Below are 9,637 nucleotides of genomic sequence, written 5' to 3'. Positions count from 1 at the left end.
AAATGCATACACTTATTTTCATTTTTGATTTATATTTATCAGAACACTGCTCATTTCTATGCTCCTAAATGCACTTTGGCGAACATGAGATGTGTCTTCTATGGATTTGATTTCCGCATGGGGGACGATGAAGGGCAGTTCTTCAGAAAGAGGTGGAAGCCTTAGGTTTAGGTCTATTTATACAAGTGACGGCAGCTGGCCACAAGGGGCTATTTNAGGCAACGATAAACCCAACCCGGCCTCTCAAATTATCAACACACATCTTCATCAAAGCTCAAAGTTTTGAAATTATTGGTGGAATATTTGCAGTGAGAAACTCTGGCCTACATAGGAAGCCTGGTTGACCCCAGAAGTTGTTAGGTAGGGGCTCTGATGATTTCACGCCTACGTTATATTACCGGAAAAGCAGGGCTGTATATAGTGGACGCTTTGGGAGCAGGTGAATGTGACAGCACCGATGTGTGAGGGATGGGTGTCAGAGAAAGGTTACCAACACACCGCTCACCTTCGATGCCAAGATGCCAGGGCACTCAGCCCGGCCCCTCGGTTCCAACCACGTTGTCAATGGGTGTCTGGATCACCTTCCCTGAGTTTAAACATCAAGAGTTAAGCCATGATAATTCCACCTCATGATGTTATTTAAATCAATGGAATAAGAAATAAGTGAAATTCTGAGAGCTGTCCAGTCAAGGCTAACAATGAACGGGATGACGTATTATTTTCCTGCCACTCTTAGCTTGGAACACACACCCCACACAGGCACAACATCCACACCGAGCTCCTTGCCCATCATGAAAAGCCGTGGCATTCCATCAGTATGTAATTGTATTAGTTATTCTACAGCGGCTCCAGGAAATCTGATGCAGAGGACTGTTCGTATTGATCAACGTTCTGAAGTCCTCCTGGCCATTGTTTACTGAACTGGTCAATTATCATTGAATTTTTCATTTTGAGTTGAAATGGAAAACTAACAGAAATCAAGAAATTTCGTAGAACATGTTACTAATGAATTACAGGGGACTGAGGCTCCAGTGTTGCAAACTTATGGTATGTTCGTGGCTTATTTTTAGATGGACATGTTTTTATGATGAATGAATATTCCTCTTACCATATTAATTCATTGAAATCATCTCTCTTTGCCCCTTTTTGTCAAATGGAATAGAATCAAGAGAGTAATAACTCATCTGTTACCCTTAAACTTCTCATTGCCTCCCCCCCACATCAGAATATTTGTTACCAGTAAAGGTTAACATTCGAAGTGTTATCCTCAGATTTCATAAGCCAGATCTAAAAATACCTAGTGACCAAAAAATACATGTAACCATTTCAAAAATTTTGTTTAAATGAACGAAACTTTTTTTTTTTTTTTTTAGCCAAAGTGCACCTATTGGTCTCAAGATAGAAAATCCATAAAATGGGTTGTTTTTCAGATAGGTAACACCATGAAATAAAACCTCCTGCATTGTATACTCTATGATGGATCCACAGCAAATTTTAAAATATGCACAGCTCAGAAAGGCCAGGATTAATCAAGAAGTGTCATTAGCAGTGTAGAAATAGCAGTTAATACCTGTCATGATTGTAGGATTTGGTGCCAAACAAAAGCGTGTCTGCCCTGCACATGGGAGGCTTGTGGAGAACTTTCCAGGCCAGCTGAGGGCATTATGACCAACGTAGGTCAGAGGAACAGTAAACATTTTGGACCTAATCTGCACAGTTAGCAGCCCACCTGGAGACAATCTTCGTTCCAGGTACCGAATTTGCAAAGACCATGACCCCATGGCCGGTGCCCTGAGAGATTCCGTGGAAGAGAGACTTACTCCCAGGAAAGCAAGCGCAAATGCTGGGGGGTTTCAGCGGTTGTGGAGTTAGCCTTTGAGACCCAACATTTGGAAACTGAGTCAGGGTCCTGTCCTCAGCAAGGGTGATGGGTGGGAGCCGCAGGGGTGCGGGCGTCGGGGAGCGAGCTCACGGCGGGTGCCTGGACCCTCCCAGAGACTCAGACGCCAAGTCCAGCAGGTGCTTCTGCTTTGCCCCTTGTTATCTCCAGAACGCAAGGCGTCAAGAGCATAACTCGTAGGCAAAACCCCAGTAAAGAGCTTTTGATTTCTCATGTAAATTCACCAAAATGAAAGGAAGGTGCCTGTGTCTCTTAATCTTAGAACTCTTTTTATTCCATCATTACTTACTTTTTATCCACCCTTATTTTTCTTATTATTGCCTACAGTGGATAAAAAGAGTCAACAAAAAGAACAATCTTAATCGCTTTAAAGGGTTCCAATAGAGTTGTAATTTGCCTTATAAACCACGTCACTGTGCCCTAGATTTACAGCAACATGTGATCTTTAAATATACTGTATATCACTCTCCTGATGGTCATGCAATTAGGATCTGGACACTAGGAGCAACATACTACCGAAAAATAGTTCTCAAAAGGGGATTTGGTGTGTCAGGGAAGATAACAGTAATTTAGAATTTAGGTCAACATGATTTTAATGCTAAATAAGATTAGGCCCCCAAATGCACTGTCTCCACATAGGATCTTTACTCTGGTCCGAGATGCAGCAGGTAGAAAGGGAAGAAATGAAAAAGATAACATAGAAGCAGACTTTAGCAAGGGAAAGCAAAAGAACATTGCAGATTCAATAAACTATGTTTGTTTAAAGTATTTCATAATTAACTGAGTTTAACAATACAGTATTAAATACCTACAAAACAGAAAATCCTTATCACGACACCACTTGTGAAACCCTGCCTGATATTCTTGTGATCTGAGACATTACGTTCATTGACTAAAATTTCACAATTTTACGTGGATACTACATCATATATGCAGAAAAAATAAAACTACATTTATTCTTTTTGTTACAAACACTGCTTTTTTTCCCTGCTGAGTTTATCCAGGTGTGAGTTCTTGAAAAATTAATCCAAATTGTTTAACAAAGAAATTCAATCGCCCTTATTACCAATATGCTGGTAATATGAAGGCCTCTTACTTAAATCAGTTATTGTTATATTTACTACAAGTAAATTTTAAGTATTTTGGGGGGAATTACGTGGTAATAATCATTTGTTTCTCTATATTTTTGGATCCATGATTTCAGGGACCATTTATCTTTTATTTTATTTGCAGTTTCTGATTCAAGGACAAGAAAAGGGTAGATACTTCATACAGGCTTGTTGAGTAAAGAATGGATCTGGGACTCATCATATCCTTTCTTCAAATATTACAAACTTCTTCAATGTTTATTTATTTTTGAGAGGGACAGAGACACAAAGAGTGAGCAGGGAAGGGGCAGAGAGAGAAGGAGACACAGAATCCGAAGCAGGTTCCAGGCTCTGAGCTGTCAGCACAGAGCCCAACATGGGGCTCGAACTCATGAACCGTGAGATCATGACCTGAGCTGAAGTCAGATGCTTAACTGACTGAGCCACGCAGGTGCCCTCCCCACCCAAATATTTCTATCATATTGCCATATTCTTCTTCCTTCATATAATTGTAATATCATAACATTTTAGTATATAATATATTTTACATTATATACAATGTATTATATATTGTGTGCATACAAGTGTACATATATGCATAGGATTGGCATGGCTACATGTATGTAAACTGTAAACTATATGTATAATATATTCTTTGTAAGTATGTATACGTATATATATTATGATAGGTTTTTATTTATCTATGGATATGTGTGAATATAACATACATACATATCTGTATATATCATGTATAATTCTCATCAACTTTTATTTGTATTTCACTTATTCACTTATGCTCCACACTTAGGCTAGAAAACTAGAAAGCGCGCATTTGCAAATCTCCCAGGTTCGGGAGTAGTCATGCAGCCAGAAACAATGAGAATGTGTTCAGCGTGATCACCCACCATCAAAGCTGCTGTTGTTTAGATCACAGGAAGGATGTGATTCACAGGGCTGTGGAGAAAGTGAAACAATCCAGGTGAATCAGAGACCCCCACGGCCCAGGGAGGAGCCCCAGAGCCAAAAGGATGAGGCAGAGTTCACGTGAAATTTAGAAAACGTCAAAGCCTTCTGTTGCCTCTCCGAGGTGCCAGATGGGTCCACTCGGCATCAAGGCGTGAGTGCGGGGTCAGACCCGCCGGAGGGAACAGCCACGCAGCGCAGGGGCTGAGCGGGGCTGGCGCGTGGGAGGCCCCCACACTGCCACCGTCACGCGGGGGGCGGCCAAGCGCCCCGACTGAGCGCGGCTCCTCCGCGTCCACCTCCCCGTCACCGCACGCCAGCCTCCGGGTTAAAGCCACGGTGACAAAACTGTACTCGCTTCTGCACTTGCTCTGATTCTCCTCGAGGTTCACCCACACCTTCTCTGTGTAAACGGGGCTTGCATTTCTGCACAGCTTCTTCGTCAGGACGCTCTTTAAGTTCCCACCACAGCGATTTTGCTTATTTGGGTTTTTTTTCTTTTTTAATTAAACCCCAGTAAGTGGATCAAGGACTTAGAATTTGTGAAAGTACTTTTTTTTTATAACAGAAGCTGACTCCGATGCTTCCATTTTTTCTTCAAATGTTTATGCTTCATATCATTTAAATGCTCGAAACATTGAAATATTCCATGGAAACACAGATTATTGTTAGACTTCCAAGGAGCCAAACCTTATATTCCATTTTGACTGCAATTATGTCAACAGCTGAAAACACGGTATACAAGCCGCATCTTCGGAAGAAACAGTGACTCCGTGAGCAAATGCTGTTTCAGACAAGATCCTGGAGACAGAACGTGCCAGGCTTTCTAGGGGTCCAGGGGGCGGGGGTCCGACCTGCCTCCCGCCTTTCATGCTGCCCTTTGCTGTCCCTGCGCCTGTTCCAGACCAGGCTTTGTTTGAAGCATTCCGCTTTGACAATTCCCCTCTTTCTCCATTCTCTTTTTATAGAAAAACTGGGAAAGGTGATAAATAACAGGACGGAGAGGGAAGGAGAGGGGGAGGTGAGGGCATTGTGGCCGGAGCCCTCTGGCCATTCCCAAGTGTGTCCCTGGGGGTGCAGGCTGGGGGGGTCCCCGCCCTCACACACACCTGGCCACGGCCAGGCTGGTGTCAACCCCGTCACCTGAGCCATCAGGCAGCTCTACTCAAGAGCACTTTCCACTAGGACTTAATTATTGATAATAGGCAATTGTTAACTGACACGGTCTCTGAAAACATTGTTTTTGATCATAAACTCGTACAGTCAGAATATCCTGTAAAATTGTTCTTAGGTGACTATTTCAGTAATAGCTACCTTGTCCCACATTAGGTGTAAAAAAAGTATCATACAGTGGAGAAGAACTCTTAGATATATATATTTTTTGACTTATTTCATTAATTATAGAGCTTATTTAACCAATATACAGATTATGTCCTGAAACTTCACTTTTACTTGGAGGGTGTGCATCTTGAAATTTTTATGAACATATTTTTCCATTCTTCCCTATAGGACTGATTCCCAGATAATATGTATGATTCCCGTCGAGCAGTAAAAGTCAGGCTGAGGATTTCCACAATGCAAATTCAGTATTATTGAAGCTCTGTGCCGCTTTATGTCACCTTCCTCACGAGAGCAACGAGGAGCTAAAGATGGAAGGGCTGCTCGATCTTTATTCCATTGAAAAACCCACGATGTGTTTGAAATACAAAAAATAACCTATGAACAAAAAGATGGGAACGAGTAAGACTGTGATTTTTTTTGGCTCATAGTGTAACTCACATGCCGCATATTGATCTTAGCAATTAGAAGGAAGACTCGCATTAAGTCACACTCCAACCATTAAGTTCGTGTTATAAAGAACGCCGTGGGTTTAGCTGCGCGCGGTTTTTTCTGGAACCGTCCTGTGTGTGCCTGCGATGCTCTCTCAGAGCCCCCGCCCGCCCGCTGCGCGGGGTCAGGGCTCCCGCGCCGCGTTGGTGCAATGCTGCCACCACATGGCAGAATCGCTCCACACAGTCCTCTGAGCCTGCGTTTGCAGAAAGACGAATTTCCTATAGAAAAGGGATATTTAAAATCCAAAGACACCGACGCACCCGGTGGCGTGTGCACACCCTCCGTCTTCGGCAGGGAAGGCAGTCAGGCTACTGAGGACACATTCCCTCGTACGTGTTAGCTGACGAGAAGGGCGTCAGCTGAGGGTTAAGTCTTTATTGTGCGTGCACATACGGCCTTCATCTTTTCTGGAGGGAGAACACTAGAAGCTGAAAGGGAGGGCACGCCGGTCCCTATCCGGCCGGCGGAGACACAGATCCCGGGGAAATTCAGTGCCTGAGCTCACCCTCCACAGCTTCAGGCAGAAACTCGGGCCGGGGGCTGGGAGCCAAGATCACAAAGGCGACAGTGTCCTTACGTAGGGCAGAAATGCATCCTTGTTTCTAACGCAGGGACTCGGGTTCGAGATGCTCTGCCTCTCTCACTGCCACGTTAGTTACAAAGCCCGCTCAGGGCTTGGGAGACACTCAGCCACAGTGTGTGAATGATGTCGCTGGTGCCGACGCCCCACGTGTCTCCAACGTGGTGCGGTCGTCCGGGGCTCGTCCCTGCAGCGCGCGGCTCCCGCTGTTGTTTGCCCTCAGGAAAGCGAAGGCTTTAGAGTAATAATTAACAAACGGGACAATACTGTATATTACTGCAAGAAAAGACAACCCGAACATCCTTTAAAGAAAATAGCGATGAAACACATTTTAATACCGAGGTTGCTTTCCTTTACAGTTTATTTCGGCATAGAGCCGCCAACATCTTCATCGTCAAGAGGCTTATTCCTTAATTCTTTAATCGAAACACTATGTATTTTATTCATTTAGTGACAAAGTTCAAAAATATATCAATTATTGAAAACATGGGTTTGGGAGACTTTTAGGAAATAAAATGAATACAAGTGGTATTGGGATAGAAAACGTCGGATGACTTTCGATGGCCACGTACAGGTGTATAGAAATACATACGTGTGTGCGAAATACATCTTCATACATGTGGCCTAACTTTTTCAGCATAAATAGGTTCGAATTTCTAGTAAAAAATACAGCATGTAAAACAGTAAAATTGGTTGCAAAATATTACACCCTGTTTTATCTTCTTTCTACATAAGCTTCAACACTATTCTTAAAATTTACAAAATGAAAATGTTTGCCATGTATTTTCATAGTTGTATGTGGCTATTTAGGCTGAGACAAGAATTACTGAATTGTTTTGGTAGATGGTATGCCTTTAAGTCTAATCTTAGATTTGAGATAGTAGCATTATTTTACTGAAGTACGAGATTGTTTAATAAGACAGCACAGCCTTCCTCAAAGGTCTCTGAGGGTCAATCATGGTGAGTAACAGAGTATTTTTGTGCAAAAAAGAAAAAAAAGAACTATAAATCAAATTATTCCTAGACTGTGATTTGTTCTGTCCTTCATTTTACATTTCCTTTTTCATGTGAATTTGAGCCAGCCCCTAATGTTATTTTAATTTAGTTTTTTGTATGTAATACATGCCCCCATCAGGTGAATGCACTTGTCATGATTGAAGTCAATAGATGGTAATGACCGTTTATCTTTATTGCTGAGCTCCAGATCATGAGAGGCAGAGCTGGCCTGAGTCGCTCCAGATTGGGAACGGACTCTAATTGAGTCTTCATCAATCTTTAATGACAGCGCTGTTATCATTGTTGAACGCCTTCTTCCATTTGCCTTTCCCCCTTTGGAGCAATTCTTAGCCACTCCCTGGTGCTGGGGGGCTCAAAGGTTAAGGAAATGGTGATCCCTGAGCTTCCGACCGCGAAGCAGGTGCGATGCCATGTGGGCCGCTCTGAGCCACGTCCTCGGATGGTACTGGCCTGGGGCTCTTCCCCACGGGGCGCCCAGGACCGAGCCTCGGTGGTGACGGGGTGAAGGTGCGGATCCCAGACAGCAGCCGGTGGTGTGGTCACTCATGGAATGGTGGCCAAAGCAGACACAGGGCTGAAAGTAACCACAAATGTAACAGCAGTAATTCTCAGATTCAGAAAGAGCATATGGTTCCGATCTTTCTAACTTTGGTAAAACACGCAGACTACACAAATAGCGGTGATCAGCGTGCAATCACTTACACAATAAGACCTGCGTGTTTATAAGCATGTGTGCCTCCCTTTGCATATCTACGGCTGTGACGTCCTGCATTTTGATCTGAGTCATATTTTCTTTGATTTTTAAAGCAAAGACTCAAAGAAACCCTCATCAAATTTGTTACAAGTGCATCAGGGTCAGAAATGTTTCTGCAATGCCTGTGCGTCCATCGTGGCTCACGATGTCACAGCAAGCGTGCTCGAATACCTACTTTCTTTGTATTTACCAATCGAAACACTTTTTTTATCTTTATCAGTTTGAATGTCACCACTTCTGCCATTTGGCTGCAATAAATATTTCTGAGAGCCCTGCTATTGTGTGCAGCATGGTGAATAATTCATGCAACAGCAAGGCAGAGGTTTTAATTGATGCCGATTAGTGAACTTTCTAAATCTGCAAAACTTCAGCAGGCCTGGGCTTCCAATAAATGCCAGTGTCTATTTTTATGTTCCAGCCTCTATTTAACAGAAAGCCAAGTGCATCAGCCTGCAGCTGCTGGTGGTGCAGACGCCAAAAAAGGGATTTTTGTTCCACCTACCGTGTCGTAGGAGGGCCGTTTCGCGGCATCATTTCCAGCTCGTTGTTTACGTTTTCTGTTAGATGTTCTTACAATAGGGATGAAGAGGTGACATCTCCTAGAATGATTTTCTGATGCCTGCCAGGGTCCGATCACTGGGACGGAGTCACAACGGGGTGGAGGGGGCCAGGGAGCCGCAAGTGGAACCATGTTTTGCTGATGTAGTTCACTCGCCGGAACACCAAGCCTGGGATTTCGTAACGGAGCACACATTATGCGGAGAATTTCCGCACCGTGTGCCCTGCTTGGGGGAAGCAGCGCGCCGGAGGGGAGAGACCCTTCTCCAGCGGTGACAGATCTGGCCTACGGTTCTGCATTTTATTGTACCGTGTGCATGCATTCGAGTCAAAAGTCCCTGTAGTGGAAATCCGCAAAAAATCGGTAGATGCGTAGATCAACCTGGTAAGATTATTAATCGTGTGAAAATTATTAGGAAAATTACTGTACCCCAGCCTTAACATTTGAGGAAGTGACGTTATGTATTTTCAACCCCTGTTTTCAAAATTTAATTTAAAATATATGTATTTTTAAAAATCCGAGAATGAGCCTCTTAATGAGGAGTTTACCTCTTTCCATGGTAAACACGTTCAGGAATGATGTGATCAGGAGTCAGGGACCCCTTCACGATTATTAGTTTGAATGAAAAGATTCATGGATTTGGAAAGTCACGGTGACAGTCGTTGAGGTGGAGGGCCGTCCTGCACGTCTTCTGTCGGCCCCGTGCAATTTCCTCTTCACTTCACGGGGCGCCTCTCTGCACTCCGGAGTTATTTCTCACCTTTTCTTTCCTGCTCTTTCAATGTGATGATTACTTGAACAATCCAAGGAGGTAAACATTAACATGTCTCTCTTCGGACTAGAAACATGGACAAGAGCAGAGCTAAAGAAGACAGGATCATGCATCGGAGCCCATTTCAACCTGTAATAGGATCGTGCGGGTGAGTCGGTATTTGCGTAAATT

The 9,637-nt window shown here is 43.5% G+C and overlaps 1 long non-coding RNA gene across 2 annotated transcripts in view; it reads right to left on the bottom strand.

Annotated features, from left to right (window-relative positions):
• Positions 1 to 9,173: 9,173 nt before the first annotated feature.
• The window catches only part of LOC144222214 (uncharacterized), a 12,444-nt gene continuing 11,980 nt past the window's right edge, over positions 9,174 to 9,637 (bottom strand). For both annotated transcript variants that reach the window (XR_013332346.1, XR_013332345.1), the window contains exon 3: positions 9,174 to 9,595. This is a non-coding gene — a long non-coding RNA (uncharacterized LOC144222214). The remainder of the gene's footprint in view (positions 9,596 to 9,637) is intronic.

The sequence above is a fragment of the Crocuta crocuta genome, unplaced genomic scaffold (assembly GCF_008692635.1).
Source record: "Crocuta crocuta isolate KB4526 unplaced genomic scaffold, BGI_CrCroc_1.0 scaffold101, whole genome shotgun sequence".
NCBI lineage: Eukaryota > Metazoa > Chordata > Mammalia > Carnivora > Hyaenidae > Crocuta > Crocuta crocuta.
This window is presented reverse-complemented; position numbering and strand designations above follow the sequence as displayed.